Genomic DNA, 25,682 nt, shown 5'->3' on the forward strand with positions numbered 1-25,682 from the left:
CTTAACAGAACAATACCTTATTTTTCTTCTGAAATTGAATTTCAGATGGTACCTACGTCACAGAGACCTAATAATACAGAAAGCAATTGTCTCGATGATTTCTATTAAATCTGTGCATTTCCAGATTCTTATAGAGTAATGTCAGTTACAGAACAATGTCAAGCTGACGGACGTAGCACAGCATTGAAGAAAAAAAATCATGCACACAATGGGCCAGCTGCACATTAATAAATATGTAATGTTTGATTAAAAATATGGATAGTATTTTTCCCCCAATTGCTGACTACCCCTAAGGCAGGAGATGTGATCTGGCTTCCACTGATGGGTTTATTTCTCACTTGCTTTGAAAATACAAACTAAAATGTTTTCCTGTCCCAGCTGTTTCCCATTGTTCGTGTTTATCAGCTCAAAGGGTGAACAGAAGAATAAAAAATACGCTTGCATTTCAAATGTGCCAGTCAGTCACTCTATTGTTAAAGAAGAAAGCCTAATTGTCTATGCTGGCAAACTTCTTTTTGGTGAATGTCCAGTTTTTAAGAAAAGCTATTCAGCTGTGCCATTTGTTTAATACATGCATAGAAAAGCACATAAAATCACAAGTTTTCTGTGGAGGTAGAAAAAATCATATCTATAAGTTATAGCCTTGAAACACTCTGGTGAATGTTTGAATAATTATCTATATATCACTTATTTGGTCCTTTATCAGGCTGAATAATGCTATAAGCAAATGCATGTAGCTGACTGTCCCACAAGCAAAATATATAATGGTGATCTAAAATTGAAATTGATCCCATTTCTTCAAAGACTTATACGCAATGCTTGGAATTATGCTAGTAAGTACCTCTATTGACTTCCTGGGTAAAATCCTATCCCCAATGGCATCAGTGAGACTTCTGCCCTTGAATTTGGTGGGGCCAGAATGCCACATAATGCATAATGGCTGTTCTATGTGTGTCTCTTTTTTTCTGTTTGTTCCTTATTTTTTCTTTATTGGGAAACTGGCTTTGTAATGATAAAAGACTGACTTGTGAAGTCTTTGACTTCAGTGTGGATATTAGATTGGGGTGGGGACAAGTTAGTCATATTCTTTTAAGATCCTGCCACAAAATAAGTTCTGCCCATAGAAGTTGTCAAGATGAGATGCCACTCATAGATTGTGTGGCTAGTCAAATATGATCACACTGCTCCACCGGGCTCCTTCTGTAAGGTGGCTTTCATGTGTGCATGGGCTCGGCTCATTGACTGGGGGAAAAAGTAAGAACATAAGAACATGAGAGCGGCCATACTGGATCAGACCAAAAATCCATCTAGCCCGGTATCCTGTCTTCCAACATTGGTCAATGCCAGATGCCCTAGAGGGAGTGAACTGAACAGGTACTCAAGTGATTCCTCTCCTGTCATACATTTCCAGCCCCTGAAAAACAGAGGCCAGGGACACCATTCCTATCCATCCTGGCTAATAAGTATTGATGGACCTAACCTCCATGAATGTATCTAGTTCTTTTTGAACCCTGTTAAAGTCCTGGTCTTCACAACGTCCTCTGACAAGGAGTTCTATAGGCATGAAGAAAAACTTTCTTTTGTTTGTTTCAAAACTGCTATCTATTAATTTCATTTGGTGACCTCTAGTTCTTATGTTAGGGGAACCAGTAAATAATTTTTCCTTTTTCTCTTCCTCCATACCTGTCATGATTTTATAGACTTCTATCATATCCCCCCTTAGTCTCCTCATTTCTAAGATGAAAAGACCCAGTCTTGTTAATCTCTCTTCATATAGCACCCATTCCAACCCCCCCTTTTTTTTGCCCTTTTCTGAACCTTTTCCAATGCCAAGATATCTTTTTTGAGATGAGGCGACCACATCTGTATGCAGTATTCAAGATGTGGACGTACCATGGGTTTATATAGGGGCAATAAGATGTTCTCTGACTTATTCTTTATTCCCTTTTTAAATTATTCCTAAGATTCTGTTTGCTTTTTGACTGTCGCTGCACATTGAGTGGACATTTTCAGAGAACTATCCACAGTGACTCCAAGATCTCTCTCTTGAGTGATTATAGCTAAATTAATACCCATCATTTTGTATGCATCATTGGGATTATTTTTTCCAATGTTCATTACTTTGCATTTATCAACATTAAAATTAATTTACCATTTTGTTGCCCAATCACCTTGTTTTGTGAGATCCTTTTGAAGCTCTTGACAGTCTGATTTGTTCTTAACTACCTGGAGCAGTTTAGTATCATTTACAAATGTTGCCACCTTGCTATATTTATCCCTTTCTCCAGACTGTTTATAAATAGGTTAAATAGGATTGGTCCCACTTGTTACAGTACCTCTCTCCATTCTGAAAACTGACCATATCACCCAAATATCACCAACTGGTGGCACCAAAATGTTATTCTCAACAAATCATTCAGGTCTGTTGACTCTCTCTGCCATAATTAACAATGTTGACATCTAAATTACCTTCCCTGGACACCAGAGTTAACATATCAGTGAACTGAATGGAGCCATTCACTCCTCAGCATTATTGCTCCAGGTTCTCTGCATATTCATATAAATGTGTCGGTATCAGTTATATTCACTTCACATTTTTGAAGTTTTCTGTGGATGTGTAAGAGCTAGAGACTTGTGAAAGCTGATAATCTGGGGAATGACACAGCATAAAATGAACTCAGAATGGATTAAAAAAAAACTATGGAAGAGTTATAATTCCATTCTGAATTCTGTAGGTGTTCCAAGCAATATCTAGAGATCCCTACAGAAAATTCTGTAGGCTCTCCATTACATTCTGTAGGACCTCTGGCAGTTTCTGAGCCTTGTTTCCATAGGGCTACTAGTAAAAGTAAAGATATGTCTGGGGTGGAAGTAGTATCAGGGCCAATTTCAGAAATATTGAATACAAAGTTCAGAAATAAACAGAATTTAAAATGTTGTGTTGAGCCAGGATATGCAGTGTAATTGTTCTCAAATTTAGACCTTGATCCTGCCATTGGATCCTGCAGGAAACCCTATGCTGTCATGGATTCACCTGCAGGAACCTGGCATAAAATGTAGTTTTGAAAATACTTGATATGAAGAGTTTGATAAAGTATGCAAGAAGCTTGAAAGTTCATGGCTTTTTTCTATTTGTATATAATTGCAGATAATATACTAAAAATATATTAGCAAAAAGATTCAACCGTTCCCAGAATATCTGACCAGTAATTAAATGTCAGGCAAGTAAATTTTTATATACAAAAGAGTTTTAAAATGCACATTTTAATAGCCCTTTTAAACAATGTAAGCTATTTTCACCTACTGCTGATGTTTCTACTTCCTGACAAAAAAAATATATGGTTTTGCTTGTAATTTTTCTTTCAGAGCCTCAGAGATTAGTTTGGATCTAATGATAATGCCTGCCCTACTCCAGTAGGTGGTGCTAGATTTATTGGGTGAGCTCTAGCCAGCTTAAAAGCTTTCCTGGCTGATAGTTTAGTAGCTTTGAGAAAATATAAACGTATGATAATGATGGACTTACCAAGTCTTTGCACTTTGTAGTCCTGGCGGGAAAAGGAAGGGATTTATTAATTATTTGATTTTTTTCCCCCAAACAATAACATAACACATGCAGGGCACATTACAACTGCTGCTGTCACCCCAAACACCTCCCCCACTCAAAAATATTCAGATCAAAACCATGTTACAGATAAAGTAAAACAATCAGAAGGGAGAGGATTATATCAATGAAGTCCAGTCACTGGGGGGATTTCCTCACTACCTTATGGCCCTTTTGTGTAAAGGGCACACAATGCAACCATAATTGGGCCCCAGATATTTCTCATGAACAGGGGAACCTTTCCTGCCAGGTGTGCAGTTGTCAGTGACCAGAAGACCCCAGCTGCAAGAAGTCTGAGGCTAGAAGAGTTATGACAGACATGTTGCCACATCCTGGCTTTTCAGCTGTTGCAAGGTCCAAGAGGCTATAGCAAGTAGGCTGCAGTTAAAACAGCCCTACTCTACAACGGTGAACAAACCTGTCCCCAAGGGAAGACAATCTGCTTCTGCTCAGTCCCTGCACTGGACTCATTATTGGTTCAGGAATGACTCAGGATGGTTATCATCAGCCAGGGGACGGGGTTCTTGTTTTTAGCTGTTCTGTAGATCCCTGCTTTCGAATGCTCCAAAAAGACTAAGGAACAGATTTCATTCTATATTGAATTCTGTAGGTGTTTGAAGCAATTTTTCCAGATCTCTCTTAAACCAAAGTAGCATCTCCATTTAATTCTACAGGACTTTTCCATCAAAACGGAGGATAGGGCAGCCTTAAATTCAGTGAGTCTTAGAAATGTAGGACTGGAAGGGACCTCAGTATGCCACCTAGACCAGTGTCCTGGACTGAGGCAGGACTGTTATCTCCATCCCTGCAGTGTCTGTCTAACCTGTTCTTAAAAACCTCAAGCAATGGAGATTCCACAGTCTTCCAGGCTAATTTGTTCCAGTGCTTAACTGCCCTGACAAATAGGAAGTTTTTCCTAATGTCTAAGTTAAATCTCCCATGACCAGTTTTAATTAGTAGTTTGAGTTGCTCTCACACCACACCATGAAACAGAAAGTTTATGCCATATGATTTGGGCTTATTTTGCAAATTAAGCTTCCACTTTTGGGATGAAAGAAAATGAACATTCAGAAGATGAGTGCTATGACCTTGAATTGACTTTTAGAGCTTGGTCAAATGTATTTACCGTAAAGGATTGCTACCTGAAAACTAGTGATGAAAAATTACATAGAATGTACCCACAAGAATGTATTAAGAATTTCTCAAGATTCCTAAAGACCTGACGAAATAACAGATAACTGTTATCTTCAGATACTCTGCTTCTGATCTACACCATCTGGGCTTTGTTAGCTTTGGCCCCTGTTCTCCAGTGCCCTGAGGTTTGTGTAGTCATTTATACCAGTACAGAGTGCATGTAAATACTGCAAAGTCAGAAGTGTAGAATTTTTACCCACTTCGCACTCCCTGGCCACAAGGCAATGGAAAATTAGGCCCTCAGCTCCCCTGGTTATCAGTCAACCCTATATATATATAAAAACTGAGTTCATAAAAATACAGAAATATGGACCTATACTCACTGACCTAAAGGAGCTGTTTAAGAAGTTTAGCAAGTATTGGAACTGCTCTGGTATACTCCATCCCAAGAAGGAAAGTTGTCCATGCAAGCAAGATCATCATAGTTTATTTAATTTGAGAGATTTTAAACATTTCAAAGTGAACTGAGTTTTGACAAATTATTTTTCCAGTGGTTGCCATTAGGTCAGAATGTGCCAACAATTACGATTTAAATCAAAAATCAAAAAAGATTTGTGATCGCAGTCTAAACAAACAAAATTCAGCTCTCAAATGAATTCCCCCAATATGACAATTAAATCTCTGTGAGTAGACTCCTGCAGATCATATTACAGGACTTGGGTCTCTGGAGCCATCAAAGATAAAGACAGATACACAGCATCAATCAGATACACTATATATTTACAAAAACAAAACAAAAACAAACACCTGGATAAATTTTCATAGAACCTTATTCTCTGGTTTATAAGAATATTCTTTCATATTAATTTCTCCTTTCTGCCTTAATTTTTTAAAGCTAATTTTCTCAGTTTGAAGCTTTTCTCCAGTCTTTGCCCACTGGGAGACAAAGAATAATTGGCAAGACTTGGCAGAATTAGTGATATTATTGAACCTGTAATTGTCTAGTGTCTCAGCTTACAAGATAGAAAGTCAATACAATATGATGTCCCCCAAGCCAAATTAATATAATGTAAAATGTGCTGGGTTTTTTCCAGAACTATTTGAAATCCTTCATTGTCTATACCTAGTGATTCAGAAACTATTACTTTAGTGTAGTTATCCAAGCAAAAATTGCTGCCTTTTGCCTCCTGAGATAAAGTTACCTCCTCCTGTCTAGTTTGACTTCACTCTGTTGGGTCTAAACGGCAAAAACATTTTCCCACCAGGTTCTGGTCTGATGGATTTCCTTACCTTGGCTCAGGTCAGACCCTGGGGCTCTGAAGGAGGCACACAACCATAACTTAACTCTGCACAAGCAACCTTTCCTTTGCATTCCCTGACATTTGAGTGTTTCACTTTGCGACTGTAGCATTCTTTTAATGAATCATTGTGTATGGAATTCTTTAACTTCTTGTGATTTTTATTTTCACATTTTATTGTTGAATGTATCATTACTCCCTTGCCTTTCATAATTTTTTTAAGACAGTGACTATATCTGCCTCTGTACAGCTCCCAGCAAACTGGGCTCTGAGCTGCATAAGATTTTTGGACATTATGTAAGTCACTATGAATAATAAGCCATGAAGCATGCGATAGATAAATAATGAAAGCACATGCAGTGGTACCTTTTTTTCAAGACTTCCTTGAAAACAGAGAATCGGTTTTTCAAAACACTGACTTATTTCTGCTCCCATTGAAATCAGTGAGAACTTTACTATTCAACTGGAATCTGAATTAGACCAATGCACTAAGCACTTCTGAAAGGCAGCTTATAGATTTATTATGAAGAAAGAAGGATTACCAATCTTCTATTTTAACTATTTTTTAAATATCTTCAGCAAGAACTGGCTTCTTGTAAAAACCTGTCAGTTACACGAAAAATGACATTAGGAGTTTACTATTTTTTTCCTTCATGTGGTAATTTCCTGGTAGCCACAATGCAATATGTTGTTTTATGTGATGTGTTGTCATCTTGTAATAATCAGGAAAATTAATTGTGTAGGAAATTATGGCCACCCAAAATAAATTTTGACATGGCATAATGGTGTTATGTATGATTGGTGACAACAGTTTCTCTCATAAACCAATTATAAGCCATACTTTTTAAAGGCATAATCAATTGTTCTGACATAAGGAAGCCCAATCCATCAGTCTGCCATTAAAATGTCATAATCCATTGATCTCACATTAGATTAATGGATTTTAATTACTTTTCAAAAGGCATGTAGATGAACTGCTTACATGAGCGTTCCTGAAATAATTCTTTCAATGATATCGTTAAAACATTGAATTGGTGACTGAGTCCCTTCACTCATCACTTGGAATGTATTAATAGTTTCCTTTCCATCATCTCTAAAAAAAATAAAAACTGAAAACAATCTTAGACCCACGTATTATGCAGTAAAATAAAAAGTAAACCAAGATACCTGTGAACAAGAATGAGCTGAATGGATTGAATTCCCTATTGGGGGTCATTCTACCTCTGCTTTCATAATTTGTGGTGTCAACACAGCCTTTCAAAGAAGTTACTTCCTGATATCTTACTGCTGCCCATCTGTTGTTTTCTGTATCTCCCAATGACATGTTACCATTGGTAGCAACAATTTCTTATCCAGGCCTGTCAGAAAAAGAGCTTAGAAACAAATTTCATGCTATAAGTGTCTTTGAAGTTTGATCTGCTAGTCAGTGAAGTACAATGTAGAAGAAATGGTAAACATGTTGAGAAAAGAGGAAAGAGAGGATGGAGAATTATTCATGACAGGCACAGATTGGATTTACATACATATCCAATATGTCATTTAGGTCCTGATCCTACAGAGTCTTAAGTACATACTTAACCATAAGTGTGTGAATAGTAGCATTGAATTCAATCAAAATAGCCATGTGATTTAAGATAAACACATTGCGTAAGTCTTTGCAGGATCTGGGTATTAGGGTTTAGTGGGAAATACTCTGTCCAGCTATGTTAAATGTTTAAAATAGAATCAAACTCTTATTGCATGACTTTTTGTAAATTGTGATACTATTGTCATGTAAAAAACACATGTCAGGAATGGTCAAAGTTTTTATATAGTCCTGCCTTGAGTTCAGGGGACTAGACTAGATGATCTATTGACAAGGACACCAACAGTCTCCATGGGACCCTGGGCGAGGTGTTTTCTCCCAGAAGGGGCAGGGCCCCACGCAGAAACAGCCAGTCCTGAGTTCCAGCTGGAGTGCACCACGATGGACCCTGAGTGCAGCCGAGTGCATGCATCATGGCACTCCAGCGGTGATTTAAAAGGCTCAGAATTCTGGCTGATGCCAGTGTTGCCAGGAGCCCTGAACCCCAAGGTAACTGCCCCCTTTGCTCCCCCCTCATCAGCAGGCCTGCCTACTGAGGTCCCTTCCAAGCCCACACTTATATGTTTGCTTGTGAGCCAAGAGCTGATTGACTGGAGGACTTTAAATATACAGATTAATATTCACATTTAATAAACTCTATGGTCCAAATCTTCAGGGATGGCCAAGCTACACCTGGGACAAGACCAAAGTGTTGGGAGCAGACGTGACTCTTACATCACACTTTCCCCTCCAAGAACCTGGGGCTGATGGGCTGGTTTGGTTCTAGTACAGTTTAGTTGATGGGAGTGTTTCACTATCCCCAAATCACTAGAGCAATGTGTGTGCTAGCTACACCCCCTGCTCCTGATACACTCGTGTTACAATATAGGGGCTGGAAATGGGTGGTGCAGAGCTGCCTGTTCCAGTGTATGCCACCAGGGATCCCCTTATATGAGGGACTCTCCCTTTGTCTGGGCTGCTTTGCCCTTTTCAGCTGGATGGGGAGCTGTGGGTCGGGCCCACTGAAATCATGTGATGAGTCTTTTATGATGAAATGTGTTACTGTCTAGTTAAAAACCAGGCTGTACACGAAGAGCTGGGCTGTATTGCAACAGGAAAATTATACACTTCATAACCGAAAATTATACGCTGCATAACTGTACAACACAGATACAATAACTGTGGTAAGTTAGGAGAACAATTATCATGTTACCTGTCTGAAATTCTGGCTTTTACATGTTGGCTACTGTTTCAATGTTTTACTGCGGTGAAGCGGCCATCAAAGCTTCCAGCCCTGTTTCACACACTTGGATCTCGATATTGTCCCTCAAAACAAAGGATTTGAGCCAAAGACCAAAGGAATTCTCTGGAAGTCATTCCTTTGATTTCAGTGGGCTAAAGAGACCCAACCCCCAGTTCAGTTTCTGGTTTTCCAGATATAGATCACCAGAAATACCTGTTCCCCTCCTTCAGTTGGAGAATGCTGCCCACCTACAGGGCTTCTAGCCCTGTCAACACAGAATATTATATGCTGGCTCTTTCTAAAATTTTAAAAGGTTCTGTACGGTAAACTCTTTGGTGCTGGGACTGTCCTTTTGTTATATTTTGTGTACAGTTGTCAGTACAATGGGCCCCAGTCTCAATACGAATAATAGTTATATCACCCAGTACTGTACCAGGAGTAACTGGAGTTCTTGAACAAACAAAAAACAGAAGTCCTTTATAAATATTATTCTTTGTATTAAAATGGTACCTACAGATCTAATGGAGGGCCCATAACACTAGACCCTGTAAAAACACTTAGGAAGCAATAGTCCCAAAGAACTTTCTGTCTAAACAAGAGAAATGAAGACAGAGGGAGGAAGTCAAGGGGCACTGTTAGTAAAACAACCTGACTCCCTACCAAGTGCCCAGCCAGTGGTTTGTGCAATGCCTCTCAAATACCAGAAGACAACATGCAGGGGAGACATCACAAATATAAAGATCCAAGGCCTTAAAACTGGCAATCTATAAGTTAGTTAGTGTTGTTTTTAAATGTACAATGCCATCCATTCAATTTAGCCACTAATTCTGTTGAACCCTGATATTTGATATTTGTGTGTGTGTGTGTGTGTGTGTGTGTGTGTGTGTGTGTGTGTGTGATTTTGACATTTGTTTTCATTCTTAATAAGAATTTTAAAAAATCTTCCAAATCTCTGAAACAGAATTAAAAAAAATCGGACATTCCAATTAAGATTTTTTAAAAAACTAAAATTAATTAATTTGAAACATAACACCAAATAAATTTGAAAGAAAAATGAGTTTCAAACTGAAAAGTCAAAATGCTCCATTCTGATAGTGTGAATACAGAACATTTCAGCAACAAAGTGCTTCCTTCGAGGGTGTGGGGTGGAAGGGAGAATTAATGAAAATAGTCAAAAACAACACATTCCGCATTTTCTGATGGGTCAAAATGTTCTAAGGGAAAATTTTCAAACAAATTTAATAATCTGATCAAAGTTTTGGCAGGTAAACAGCAATTTACATGCTGTGAGCCTGATTCTACTACCCTGCTGCATGCAGAATTCTCATCAACATCTATGGGCTCGCAGAATCAGGGCCTTCACTTTGATCAGCGCAGATCCCCTTCAGGCAGTTTATTGGCCAATTCAATCAGCTGGCTATTTAATTAATAAAGAGAGTCAACATTCTTCTTGAGCTGGAAGTATAAAGAGTTCGGGAATGACCCGACTGCAATGAAGAATTTCATTATTCCCCTTTGCTATTGACGTTATATAAGCACTGCATATGCCATGCAGGCTGTAACATACGCCCTGGTGATCACCACTATAATAAGACACCCATTTCTTTCTGTACTTCAGTCAAAATTTGATTTGACCAGAGTAAGGAATGGTCACCGTGTATTATTTTGTATTTTAAGATCTCGCCCAGCAATGGCAAAAGTGATAAAGTTTTGTTCATAAATCTGCAGACAGACATTTCTTGGCAGGAATGTTCAGTGAAAAAGCATGAGAGATGTACCTTTCCATTGGGTAATGGGCTTCATGGAAACACCGTGCCACGTGTGCAGAACTGCCTCAGCTGCAGATAGCCAGCTGCTAGGAAATTTGTAATGGTCTCAACAACATCCATATACAGCCAGGAGGCACAAGCTTCTGTGGTCCCTGCTAAATGTGGAAAACCCAGGTCCAGGTGCCCTGAAGGTCAACAATGGGAGTTTTAGCAAAGGATCATAAGTAACCAGAGGTCTTTAACTTTAAGGATAACCATAGTGAAAACTTTCAAACTCTAATGATCCGTTTGCATTCATAAAGTTCTCTTTGCCAGGAGAAAAGCCTGAAATAAACCTCCCATGGGTCTAGTATCCAAGGGGAGAGGCTGGTCTTGCAGAGTCCCAACCGTGTTGCAAGAAAGTATGGGTAAGATAATTTGCTGAGAGCAGATTAAAATTTTTCTGTCATAACATTTTCCATGGAAAAGATTTTGTGAAAGATCTTTTTTCTGGCTGAAAATTTTAAATGTTTTTTGTCTAAACAAATGGAAACAAGAAATATTTGGGTTTTAACTCTAAAACATTTCAAAAATTGTTTCTAGAAAAATGAAAAACATGTTGATTTTTTTCTTTAAATAATAAGGGAAAGGTTCACTCGCTACTCTAAATGCTGGGACCAAATTAATATTAGTATTTCTTTATTTGTCTTGCAGTATGGTTTAGGAACCCCAGTCGTAGGCCCAATTGTGCTAGGGGAGAGGAGGGCTGAGAGCCAGAGAGGAGTAATCATCACTGATGGAGTGCAAGGCATGTCAAGGAAGGGTGAAACATAGGGGGGAGATAATTGATGCTGAAAGAGAACAGGAGCTAGTCAGAGAGGGGTAGCTCTACAACAGAGAGATCAGGGGGAAATTAATGGCCTTGGAAGACTGAATAGCTTAGTTTTGATTAAAAAATGAAAAGTTATTTAACTACAAAAAGAGTCGTACTTTTAAATGGGTACAAGTATTTGATGTTAAGGACAGAATTTGTTACAGAGAAATAAAGATAAAGAAGGCTCTACAGGTTGAGCTGTTCTAGTGCCGCACTCTCTGGCCCAGCAACATCCATGGTCCAGCGTGATTTTAGTTAGCTGGGTGTCCATTTATAATGGGTGTAACCAAGTTTCCCACAGCCCCATAAAGTTTGTTTACAGCCACCAGTCCTTGCTGTCAGTATTCGGTGCTGTTATTTAGCTTGAATTTACCCCCAAGTGCCTTCTAAGGGCTTGGTAAGCAGTGGAAGCATTGGTCATGCTGCTAGACAATACTGAGCTCTCATGGTTTGGCAAATTCTCTGGTTTGGCACGGTCAGGTCCTGAGGGTACCAGACTAGAGAGGTTCAACCTGTAGCAGCTAAAACTCAACACCTAGATTAGGTTCAAGATAAAAGTGTTACCGTATGATTCCAGCAGCATTGCTGACCACACTTGGAGGATTGGAACTCCCCCAACGTCAAGGGCTGGTCATCTTAGGTGAAAAAGAGAGAAAGTGAGGGAACCTTTTATAGCCCAGTCACTTGAGAAATAGATTTTTCTGAAGGTTATCCCTATATATAATTCCTCCCAGCTGTGAGGACTGAGGCATGGAGTGCAGTGGTAAAACAGGTTCCATGTTGGTGCTTGTTAAAATGCAGATCAGTCTGTTCCTACTCTCCTCTCCCATCCCACCCCCCATCCCCAATTGCCAAATAATGGCCCACTTGACTGGTGATTGCAAATCAACTTTGACAACACCTGAGTAGCAGCATCAGCTTATCCTTTACCTTCAAGGAACTTATGTACCCCTCCTGCTGCGCTAAGGTCCCCATTTATTACTTACTACATGCAAATTGAGGTGAACGCATATTTCATGGTTTTGGATCGACCTGTTTAACAATATGTGCCAATGCTACATGGATTTGAATCTAAGTTCCCTGTAAGATACATGGCTGTGCAGCTATCTATTTAGGACCACGCAGTGCAGGAACCTGCAGTAGCTGATCCACCCCCAACCTGCCACCTAACCCACCTTCCAATTTGCCCTTCCATGACCCTCCCATCACCAGGGCAGCCCAGTGCAGCCCCAGTTCTTCTGAGGCAGCCCAGTCCCAATCCTGATGAGGCAGCCCGAGCAGGCTCACCCTGATCCTGCTGCAGGCCGGGCAGCCTGGGTAGCCCTGAGCCAAACAGCCTGGCTCCAGTCCTGGCCCCAATCCTGCTGCAGCTGGCATGACCCAAGCAATCCAGCTCCAATCCTGGGAGAACCCAGGATGGCCAACCCTCACCCTGGGATTGCCCTTCTCTGTCCCTAACCTTGCCACAGCAGAGGCGGCCCAGGCCCTGGTCTGACACAGTGGGGAAACACTCTGTTCCCTGCCAGCCCAGGTGCTGCTGTGAGAAGAGAGAGTTGAGGGTGTCCTCTCCACTTGCAGTAACTTCAGAGCAACCTCCTTTATCCCAAATCTGGCCCCACCCCTTAGCCTGAACCACCAGCTAGAGCCCTTAGGGTATGTCTACACTAGCTCGTTAATTCAAGCCCTATCTCGTTAATTCGAGTCTTTCATTCCACGAGGAGTAACAGTTAATCTGAACTAAGGACTTCGTTCAGATTAACTTTAAACTGCCACGTGTAGCCGCGGGCAGTTCGTTCAGACTAAGGGGATTTAAAAATGGCGGCCGGATGGGAACATGCAAATAAAGCCCGGGATATTTAAATCCCGGGCTTCATTTGCAAATCCAGTTGTCTGATTTGCCTACGTAGCTCGAATTAACGAGCCTTACATCCCTTACATACCCTTACATCCTTGCACCTCAGCCCTCTGTCCAAGCCCTAAGCCCTTTCATCCTCAGCCCCACCCCATGGCCAGTACAGCCTTGCCCCCAACCCACTGCCCCAAACTTTGCCCCCACAGTACAAAGCCCTTGTCACACCGATACATGAATTTTGTTATGTGCACCAATATAGAGGTGACGTGTGACATAATGTAACAAAATTCATTCTGCTCAGGGGTGGAAAAAATAGAGCACTTGTTCTAACATCATCCTATGGGGGAATTCATACCTTTATATGTGTTGCTGTGTACATTTTGCCATAATGGTATTGACCAGGAAGTTGGGGCTTTTTTAAATGATATCTTGCAAAACATATGTTATACCAAGGGTGTGAATACAGAAGTGCTTATTGAGAACTACAGCAGGAACTTATGCCCTGTCTGATGGTGAATCAAAAGGTAAACTTTGGGCAAATCCATTCTGCTTTTAGATGTGCAAAGCTAAATTTACATTTCTTGCAGCAAACATATCCCTTCCCCCCAACTCTTTGAGTGCTGCTGGTATATGTGTGCACTGGTTCGTTTGGTGGGTTGATTGGTTTGATCTTCTCATCTTTATTCACTCGTTTCTTATATTTTCTCTGTGCAAATAATATATACTGTGATGTGCTATCCTCATGAGAACAGTGAGTACTGAACCCTATGAGGACCAGGGTTGATTTGCTTTGGGCAATGTTCTTTTTCATAGCGATTACACAGATTTTCTTGAAATATAGAAATTAAAATAGAAGATTCCTAGCTCACTTCTCAGCTCATACAAGCATGGGAGAGACATTGCCAATCTCTCATTCTTTCATATGGATCCTCTTGCTTTCTGCCTAGACAATCTCCAAAGAATAGCACAAAATGTTCTGTAGTTTGGCCTAGGATACTGACTAGAGAGATACAAGCTTTTCTGTGTCACTCTGCCATGAATCTTAAAGATGAATGGAAGGGAGATTGGGCAAGAAGGAATAGTATGAATAGTTCATCTAGGAAAAGGGCTATTTGTATAAAATGTGGGGTGAATATTGAGAGAGAATGGTTTTTAACTAAGGCACTGTACTGGGAGTCAAGATGTCTGACTTAAATTCCAGGCTCTGTTGCAGACAACTTGTATGACCTTCAGCAAGTCACTTAATCTTTGGGCCTCTGTTCCCTGTCTATAAAATTGTGATGATCATACTTCCTTTTTGCTATCCTTTGTTTATTTACATTGAAAGTTCTTGTGAGCATGGATTGCGTTTTGATATGTGTTTCTGCAGTGCCTAGCACGTTCCTGATCTCATTTGTGTTCTCTAGATTTTCCAATCATAATAAAATAATAAATTTTATAAAATCTTCTTTGATTTGCTAAAGAGCTTCCAGAGTTATATTGATCATTAAAAGCCTGCATCTGAGAAGCCAATGTATTTGATTTGTAATGAATGTAACCCTTCAGTAAGATCACAGCTGTAATGCTACAACATCACTCATGTAAAGAATGGCCCCTGTAAGAAAACCTGCTGCTCTTTTTTTCTCTTTAACCTCAATAGAGCAGTTCTTTTGTTAATTACAGTTACTGCACACTGTGATATTGAAGTGCTCTGTTCTCAAACATATTCTTATTTATTTTAGTCCTTTTTTTCCCAGGTAATGAAATGTCAGAACCCTACTTTTTCTGGTTTTGTAGTATGTTGATCAAAGTGACCTTTGCTTTGCAGCAGACACAAATCAATATCGCGCTCTGCAACATTTGACAGATAAAGGTGCAACATATAATAAATGGCAATCACTGACGAGGAGAGCAAGAAAATACCTGCCAACTTCAGTTCATACTAGCAATTTTCAGACAATGCAGCATGTTATGTTCAAAGCAAAATTCATTTGTCCATCTAATAACAGAGATGGAGGATATTAAAGGACTCAGTTTTGTTAAAGAAATGTTTCATCTCACAGTAATAATTCAGAGTCCAGTCAGGGCCTACAGTGGTTGGTTGTGAGTAAAGTTATTACATTTTGAAGAGAGGTTAGAAGAGCAATTTTCTTCACCAGGAGTATGGGGGAACTGGGGTGGGATTTATTCATGAAATGAAACAGTAATTTTATATCTATAATACAAACATGGAACATGGCAATATTATGGCAAATATTCCAAGTGTTTCTTAACCCTACAATATATGTTTCCCACCAATGTGTGCATGCAAGAACTCATATTTGCACAAGCAAAATGGCAAGTGTATCAGATGTCCGTGTTTTCTCTTTATAATGCCAGTTCACTGCAAGGGCAAGATGGGGTCTCTCTCACCTGCTCAAAACAGAGTCAGGTGACATTCTCCTCCTGTTCTGAATAAAGTCCTCATGGATGGTATAAGGTCAGATCTCCTTTTTGGTGACTAAACATTCAAGCTTAAGCTAAGCTTTCTAACCCAGCCTGACTGGCCCTAAGATTTCCTGCAGGTCACTGCTGTGTTTATTTTCCTCCTACTCAGAAGATCATGCCCTCCCTTGGCATCCTGCTGTACCTAGCTCCAGGAGTCAACACAATATACTCAGTGGTAAGGCTGGTAGGAAGTTTTCCATTGGAAAACGCTGATTCATCAAAATCAAAACCTTCCACGCAAGTTTCATCTGGTTTCCTGCCAGCTCACCCACCCACCTGGGTAGCCCCAGGGCGAGGACTTCCAGGATCCCAGGCTCAGCAGCTGCCCAAAAAAGCCTCGGCAACATTTCCTTAGAGCGTTGAATTGAAATTTTTTACTTTTTCCAAATGAAATGTTTGGAATTGCATCTCTCAAGACACTTCAAAACCTTGTTTTTCACTTAGCTCTGGAATTCCCCACTCTCCTGAATTTCTCACAGAGTGGAAAAGCCAGTTTATGGCTAGTTTTGCTCAGAAGCTTTATGCAAGCTTCCAATGTCCATGAGCAGGATGTGTTAATGGAAGGGCCATGCATGGTGCATCCCACCAATTTGCTTTAGGAACCGGTTTTCCCTGTTAGCTGAGAGCATGGGCAGCTGACCAGGACAGATTCAGATGCCACCCAGATGATTAACAAAGCATCCACCGCCTTCCACAGCTGATAGCTGTGTTTCTATTGGTGGTGCACATCTGCACATGTCTTGGTGCACATAAAAAAATTATTCTGCATGTGGATGGAAAAAAATTAGAGGGAACTGTTTGAAAAATTGGCCCCGAGACTGATATTGTGTATTTTCTTGATGAATGTACACAGGCACATGCAAGGTTATCTATAACACTTAGTATGAACTCTTGTATAATAATATATTACTCCATTATTTAAGCTAGTATTACAAGGATGAAAAATGGAGGAGTAACTTTCAGTTAGCAAATGAATGCAATGATAGGACAAATCATAACTGAGGTGGGCCTGTGAGTACTTGGAGGATTCTTGAAGGATCTAAGTGATTAGCACTTAAATTCTATATAGGTACCTGTAAATTCATTTCTTAGGGTGTGTCTACATTGCAGGGCTTAACTGGAAATAAGCTATGCAAATTGAGCTATGCCAATTGCGTAGTTTATTTTGAAATAGGGAGTATCTACACAGCACTTATTTTGAAATAGAGCACTCTTCCTCTGACTTCCCTTACTCCTCATACAATGAGGGTTCCAGTAGTTGGAGTAAGAAGTCCTCCAGCTTGACAGTACATTGACACTATTTTGAAACATGTAGACATGGACTAAGTTATTTCAGAATAACACTAGTTATTTTGAAATAATGTTGTAGCATAGCTGTACCCTAAAATTTGTCACCCTCTAGTATCCTCCAGGTTAACTGAAATGCCATAGAGTTAAGCAAAGGTGTATGAGCCTAATCTGGGGGGGAGTTATGTCACACAAGACTCCTGTGACTCTTCCTAATGGACAGTATCAAGAATCCCATTAACTTGTTACTAATGTATTTATTTTCACGTTAGCAATTCTATGTCTATGACTGCAGCATGCATGGTTTTTTCTGGTTCCACGCAGCAGGCCCGGTCCCTGCTTATTCAACGTTTTCCCGTGTTGCTGCCATTTTGCGTGACACTTGTACTTTGCTGACTGGCACTGAGGCAAGTTGTGTGAGACCTCTCAGTTTTGCAGCAATCTGCATGACTACTTTCTTTGGGTTTTGGTATGTGTCCAACCTCTAAACTGTACTGCGAGTTTTGTATTTGAACAAAGCCAAAAATCTCAAAGCAAAATGATGAAACTCCATTTTGATTTCAATAAGAAATCTTTGTCAAAGCCCAAATTATCTGATTTTGACAGAGACTGTACCCTGGCCCGTGTTGGCTCACAGTTGAGCCTAGATTGGAGAGAGCAATCATTTCCAATGGGCGGGGGGCACTCCAAGAATTTGGTAAGTGGTCAAGGGCCACACTCTTCCATGATATTAATAGGGGAGGTATGGTGTCTGGGATGGAAGTTGGGTGCAGAGGGACTGTTGGGCGTAAGGGACTGAGGTGCAGCAGGGATTGCAGGGTCTGGGAGGGGGTTGTAACCTGAGGCAGGAGTGCAGGGATTTGGGTTGTGACTAAGGGCTGGGGTTTTGATACAGGATCTGGGAGAGCGTATGGGTACAGGAGTGGGCAGAGAGTTGAGGGTTTGGATTACATGGGATGGGGTGCAGGAGGAGTGCAGAGGGTTTGGGTTATGTGGGCTAAGTGTTCAGAAGTGGAGCTGAGCATTGGGAGGAGGGAGAGGTTGGATGCAAAAGCAGACTCTGACTGGGAGGCACTTACCAAGGCAGCTCCCAGCCAGCATCCCAGCAGGTCCTCTGACAGGATCCTGCCTGCCCTGGCTCTGCACGCTGCTCAGAGCAGCCAGCTGCTGGAGCCATGTGCTGCTCTGAGTGCAGCAAACAGAAAGGGAGACGAGGCTTCTCACGCTGCCTGCCCTGCAAACAGGCAGCTGCCATTGGTTGGTTTTCAGACAATGGGAGCTGCAAGATTGTACTGGGGTGGGGCAGCACACGAAGCCTCTTCCCTTCTCTCCCAGTTTGTGGCATTGCTCTGAGATGCACACACCCCTGCAGCCAGCAGCTCTGCAGGGGAGCGCAGACAGGAAGCCTACCCAAGGCTCCCACTGGTATGTAGGCCAGATCTGGTGGTTTGGCAGGCCACATCCAGGCCCCAGGCCATATTTTGCTCAACCCTGTACTAAAGATACACATTAGAATGCCAGGACTTTTGTGCATATGTGTTTTGGGAGTGGGAGTCCTGCCAGTTTTGAGGGGAGACAATTTTCAGCATACTTACAAACTTCTTTCATATTCTAGATATTGACTCTAGTGGCTACCATTGGTATCTTAGGCCAGGTCTACACTATGGTGCAATGTCGGCGTAAAGTACACAATTCCAGCTACATAAAAAACGTACCTGGAGTTGAGGAACGTTAAGCTGAGTTTTGGAACCTTCCCCACAACGGGAGGTCAACAGGAGAACTCCTTCCCCTTGTGAGTAGGAGTTCCAGTGTCAATGGGGGCATATTCAGCATTCAATGTAGCAGGTTTATTAGATGTTGCTGGATCAGAGAGTGACAGAATCGAGAGTTTCACCCTGTACTGCAATTGTGCAGCTTGTTGCTAACATCCCAGTTTAAAAACGTTAAGTTATATGTGTTCACAAATTTCTTTCTACAATTTTTTCATTCCATCCACCACCCTAGTGTTTGGGTGCCTCAGACTGATAAGTTCAAATATTTACAATAGTGGTAAATAACTTCCATGGAGATGAACAAATTAAATTGCTGTCATTACAATCCAAGCCGTCATTTGTCACTAAATGCTCTTCTCTGTCTTACGTACGTTCAGCCACAGCTGCATAGTCATCTGGTCTGGAGCTTGTTAATCTCATGCTTCAAGCCTTTTGTCAATCTCAAACTATTAGAGATCAGGATAAGACTTCACATAGAGGTCCATTAATTCATATCTGGTTACTATGAGGTTCTTTCTTCTTTCTTTGGAACATCTGGTACTGGCTACTGTCCTAGATGAACCATAGGTCTGATCCAGTCTGGCAGTTCCTGTGTTCCTAAACTATGGGCTTTCATGACTTGTGTAAAGATGCTAGTACTACAGTAAAGGACCCTTTCTAAGAATGCTCCACCATGACTGAGCACCTTGGATACTTTCCTGTATTCTGCTTTTTCCATATCAGTATGTGCTATTTTTACATATACTCCTTATTCACCTGCTGATTTTATTATAAACTTATAACTTTGAAACAGGTCATACTTCAGAAATAGAAGTTATTTTAATTTAGGGAAGTATTTACATACTTCAGAAATGATTCTAGTGTATATTCTGACGCAAATCCTCTCAAATTCCAAATTCACAACAGAGCACATCTAAAGTGGATGAGTCTAATTTTAAGGGCATCTTAGATGAAAGTAATAGAAATGTAGCCGTGTTAGTCTGGTGTAGCTGAAGCTGGTGTAGTCCTGCATTTTGCTTTAGATGAAAGTGTGAGTCTACAAAGCCTACTCCAGAGTATTTTGATTGCAGTGGTCTTTGGATCAGCCCTTTAGTCCTTTTCCTTTAATTTGCCTTCATATGGAAGCATCAAGCTTCTTCTAATCATGATTGTTGGCCATCTTCTATTTCTATTCTGATCTGTTTGAGGTAAGGTGACCCTAACTGAACATGGCATGGGGTTCAAGGTGAGAATGTATAGCTAATTTCTATATGGTCATTATGTTTTCTGTATTATTAACCTTTACTTCATGCAAATTTACCTTGCTCTTTGACCAAAGCAGAATGTAGAGCTGATGTTTCTATTGAACTGTCCACAGTAACCTTTTCCTGACCTATTGAAACCATTTTAAACTGATCTGAGTGTATGTGTAGTTTAATGCTTTACACCTGACCAGTCTGCATTAAATCGTGTCTGTCATCAAAAAAAGCATCCTGTTGCCTAGTTAGTATTAACCAGTGTTAAAATCCTTCCTGAATTTCCTACAGGTCTGGTTGGTTTTTATCAAAACAATCATTTTGCATCATCATAAAATTTTAACATTTCATAATCCACCTCATCTTCCAGGTCATTTAATAAGTATATTGAAGAATATTGGTCCTAATTCCAGCCCTCTTGGGTCAGCTAGAAGGTGTGAAAGACAGAGTAGTTGCTGACCTTGCTTGCACTAGGAAATACTGTTGTGTTGAAGATCTGCAAATGTTATTTCTTTCAGGAGAGTGTCTGATTCCTTCAGAATTACTGAGGTATAGAAATCATTGGTAATACAAGCCTAAGGAATCATAATTAGTCATGTTTTTCAGGTGATCACCAGTTATGAAAATACAACGCAGCTCCCAGGACCTTCATTCTAAAATTGTGTTAACTTGGCTATTGTATAGTTTGGGGAAAAGGGGCCTATCTACATCATAAACTTGCTGTGAGGATTGTTACCCCAAATCGCAAATGGCTAACTGTGAAGAACAGATTTATTACCTGGCATAATTAATTGCCTAGATAGTGACATTTCCCATATTATAGACAATTGTGAATTATGAGCCCAGCTGTTAGCCTTCTCATTCACTGAAATCGGTTGATAAATATGTTTATTTGAGGTCAGCTCAGCCTCATCCATTAGAAATATTGTTTTTCTAAACATTACATTGATTTAATTTAACTCTAATCAATTTAAAATGGTTCTGACAATTAACAAAAGCTTCAAATATGACCTTAAAGTAATAGGATTCATTAGCTATGTTTAGGATTAAACTTATCCTAATAGGGCTATTTTTCTTCTGGGGGCATTTGGTAAGCCTACTGGTGGTCAGTCAAAACCAAATCAATTATTATAAATTATACAGTTTAAGTTGATTATGTAGTGCCTGCTAATTTGTATAAATTAGGACCTCAAACAATAGAAGCAATTTATTAATAAGTATCTGTACCCTGAACCTGTATCACACTTTGTTACAGCTGCAGGGTCATCTGTTAACCATGAATTATTATATTCTCTGCAGCCAGACATGTATGCTAATTAAACCCATAATTAATTGTAACAGTTATAGTTAAAGTCAAAATGCTGACAGCCTTTTTGCCCTATTATTCATGGTAATCAACTGATTCAAAAGGCAATCTAATCAGCAATTCATACGTTAGCCAGAGGATCATAATACAACGGCAGTACCAGTGACAGCTGGCACCCACAGGTCTTTGGATACAATAAGAAATATAAACCTCTTGAATTGCAATGCTTCAACATGAAGTGTCTCTATTGTCTTCCAATACAAATACAAGCATAAGGAATATTTAAGAATTGAAGCCTGAATCCAATAGCTAATGGGAGTTCAGCAAGAGCCATCTCTCCACAGAATCTGTCCTGAATCTTTACTATAATTATACCACTGCAATTATAAGAATTCATTACGTCTATTTAATATCTTCTGGGATACAGTTATAGAGCTCCGGGAAAACTCTTGGTTGCTTGTAGCATTGAATCTCGTTGGCATTAGAGATCTCTAGAGAGAGTTTTCATATTGCAAAAGCTTGAGGTTTGGTTGTGGTACTGTCACTGGAAGATGTTCTGCTCACATGAAAACAGTACCAAATGCAGCCTCCTCTCTAAATGTCTGCACTTCTCCACAGAATGAGCTGAGCATAAAAATGCAAGGTACAAGTCAACCCCTGCTATACGTGAGACTTGTATGTCTCAGAAATAAGGCCAAACAAATGTTTAACAGATAATGTCACTCAGAATTTAAAGTGCCTTAAAGCCTGAAAACTGCCTCAACTGTTTCTGATGAATCCTTGTGGGAAGATGAAAGGTGATCCCAGAGGTCTGAGCCCAGCATTGGGGACTACTGAATTCTGACACTGACCCCCTCTGGCTATGTCTACACAGCAGAATTAGTTTAGAATGACTGACGTTATTCGGACATAACATAGTCCACGTCTACACACAAGCAGTTGTTCTGACATAGCATGTGTTTAGACTACAGGGTTTTTTCGAAAAAAGTGGCCTTTTTTTTAAAAAACTTCCCCTGCATCTAGACTGCCACCATGTTCTTTCGAAATTAAATTGGCGTTTTTTCAACTGCGGTAAACCTCATTTTACGAGGAAGAATGCCTTTTTTTGAAAGTGCTCTTTCGAAAAAAGTTGTTCCTGACTGCAAACAGGGCTTTTTTGAAAGATTGCCTGGGTTCTCTCTTTCGAAAAAGCAGCTCGCTTTTTCAAAAGAAGTGGTTGTAGTCTAGACGTAGCCTCAATGTCAAGCTGGAGAATTGCTTACTCCCACTCCTGTAACCCTCATTGTACGAGGAGTAAGGGAAGTTGGGGGAAGAGTGCTCTGTCTTGAAATAATACTGTGTAGACAGTGCCAAAAGTCAAAATAAGCTCTTTCGACTTAAGTTAGCTCAAGTTGCATAGCTTATTTCGAGTTTAGCCCTGCTGTGTAGACATGCCCTCTCGGACTGAGACAAGCCACTGAATCTTTCTGCCTCCATTTTTAACCTGATACAAAACATTTGAATGGGTCTATTTAGAGGCCTGTATTGCATAGGCACCAGACTGCCCCCGTTTCTGTTCTAAGAGGGTTGTTATGAGGATTGTGTCAAGCCCTCTGAGTATGAATTTTTTGTACCTAGCACCTATATAAAGCAGCAAACACACTTGCTTTCTGAAGCAAAGCTGCACTCCAGGCTATAGTATTCTGCAGAATGTTAATGTAAGCAGCTACTCAGTGGCTGTGTCTAGACTGCATCCCTTTTTTGTAAAAGGGATGCAAATTAGACATATCGCAATTGCAAATGAAGCGAGGATTTAAATCTCCCCCGCTTCATTAGCATAAAAATGGCTGCCGCTTTTTTCCATCTCGGAGCTTTGCCGGAAAAAAGCGCCAGTCTAGACGTGGATCTTTCAGAAAATAAAGCCTTTTCTGAAAGATCCCTTATCCCTCTTTATTTTCCGAAAGATCCGCGTCTAGACTGGTGCTTTTTTCCAGCAAAGCTCTGAGCCGGAAAAAAGCGGCAGCCATTTTTATGATAATGAAGCAGGGGAGATTTAAATCCCCACTTCATTTGCAATTGCGATATGTCTAATTTGCATCCCTTTTATGAAAAAGGGTTGCAGTCTATACACAGCCAATGTGTTACACGTCCACATACAGAGGAGCTGAGTCTGTTCCCGCCTTCTCTTTAATGCACTCTGTAGAGACTCATGCATTCAGCTCTGGCAGCTTCCAATTCACTCCATAGGGTATCAGTCAATATGGGAGCTATTGCATTCATATTCATTGCTTGCAAAGTAAGTCTTTTGATAGGTTGCACTGCACCAGAGCAGTCATCATACAGGGACATAAGGGCATAAAGCACTGTCTGGAACAGTAGGCTCAACTTTCCACTTGAGGGTTTCCAAGCCATGCAGTATCAAAAAGCCACTGCCGCAGGACTCACAAGCCCATTAGCCATGCAGAAGTGGAGCTTGCATGATGGAGGACTGCCATCTTTCTCTCCAAGCCTCCTCCCACTCTCCCTATGACAGTGCTAATGCGTTCCTCCCTTCTACTAGCACACACCCCACTCGAATACAGTGCCCTTCAGTGGAGCAATGAACAAGTCAAAGAGCCGGAGGGCAGACATGAAGCACAAATAGAGATATATGTGGCAGTTTGACAAACGGACACATTAAAGCGCCAGTTTCCTGGCCAGAGAACTGCATTACAAGCTGCTGTGCTTAAAAACATACATAGAGCCTCCAAGAGGCATTGGGGGGGGGGGGGGGGTTGTGCAATGCAGATCAAATTATTGAGCACTGGGGCAAAAAAATAAAGATCAGAGATTCTGATGCAAACGATGAAAACAAATGATCAGTGACTAAGCTGCACACACACAAATCTGTCCAATCTTGTTTGTCTCTATCATTACCCTGCATGCCCTACACCATTCCATGTAGTTCTTTATCCAGCGTCCTTATTCTTTAACTCTATGGACCCCGTTTAACTCTACTTTGCTCTTTTCCAGGAAACTTGATACTTCCCTTGGCAGAGGAGACACATGACTGTGATGCTCCGCAGATCGCTGTCTGACTTGACTGGGGTCATTGCAGCTAGGAACAAATTAGAGCAACCGGTGGTCTTCCAGTCCAAGAGTGGAGGAAGGTGTGAAGTGGTAATCATGCTCCCCAGGCTTCTCAGTTGGCCCCTATGATCATGAAGCTACTTGCTCTGGTGGAAGAATATCTTTGTGCCTGCCCTTTTGTGCTTCAGCTGTGCATCATTTCAGCTACAGTCATCTAGTCAGCCAGGTGATGTGGCCTCCGATCGCAAGTCCATTTCCAAGCGTCTCCTCCTGTAGTTAAGCCTGGAAAAGGCCTATAGCTTTGTTCAGTCAGTAAGTCGTTACATACACAATAGACTTTCCGACTGTGTCTAGACTGGCAAGTTTTTCCGCAAAATCATCTGCTTTTGCAGAAAAACTTGCCAGCTGTCTACACTGGCCACTTGAATTTCCACAAGAACACTGATGATCTCATGTAAGATTGTCAGTGTTCTTGCGGAAATACTGTGCTGTTCCTATTCGGGCAAAAGCCCTCTTGCGCAAATCATTTGCGCAAGAGGGCCAGTGTAAACAGCACAGTACTGTTTTCTGCAAAAAAGCCCCGATTATGAAAATGACGATTGGGGCTTTTTTGCGGAAAAGCGCGTCTAGATTGGCCACAGACGCTTTTCCGCAAAAAGTGCTTTTGCGGAAAAGCGTCCTGCCAATCTAGACACACGTTTCCGAAAATGCTTTTAATGGAAAACTTTTCCATTAAAAGCATTTCCAGAAAATCATGCCAGTGTAGATGTAGCCTCCATGTGCAGCTCCTTAAACTTGCTTAGCCATTGTTTCATAAGCAGATTTACATTGTCAGTGTTGGGTCTAGGACACAAACATCTATATGCATTACAGGGAAGCTGCTACATTAATTCTCATGTACAGTGTGGCCCTTCAGGGGCATTTTTGCCACAAAATATATTGCACTTGTGATCGTTAATGCTTAGAAATAAAACAGAATAATAATCAACCTTTAGCTGCAGTTTCCTCCTGGTTATTGAGCTGAAGTTAATGACTGGCTGAAAAGTATTTGTCAACACAACAGCTGGAAAGCAACACTTTCTTGTAGCTTTATGTCACAGCATATGCCAGCCACTCAGAACATGTGATAATTCAACTGGAGCTGATACTACAATAGCAGATGGGGTGAAGCATTGTTATTCTCACTCGAGCTCCCAGCCCTTGAGGGATCACTAAATAAAATCAAAGCAGATGGACCATTACAAGCTCATTTGT

At 40.7% G+C, this 25,682-nt stretch overlaps 1 long non-coding RNA gene across 1 annotated transcript in view; it reads left to right on the top strand.

Annotated features, from left to right (window-relative positions):
* LOC102447669 (uncharacterized) overlaps positions 1-25,422 on the top strand; it is a 139,409-nt gene extending 113,987 nt beyond the window's left edge. Inside the window, exon 4 of the long non-coding RNA XR_012906729.2 lies at positions 24,372-25,422. This is a non-coding gene — a long non-coding RNA (uncharacterized LOC102447669). The remainder of the gene's footprint in view (positions 1-24,371) is intronic.
* Positions 25,423-25,682: the final 260 nt, after the last annotated feature.

This window comes from Pelodiscus sinensis, chromosome 12, assembly GCF_052426305.1.
Source record: "Pelodiscus sinensis isolate ZL-2025 chromosome 12, ASM5242630v1, whole genome shotgun sequence".
Classification (NCBI taxonomy): domain Eukaryota; kingdom Metazoa; phylum Chordata; order Testudines; family Trionychidae; genus Pelodiscus; species Pelodiscus sinensis.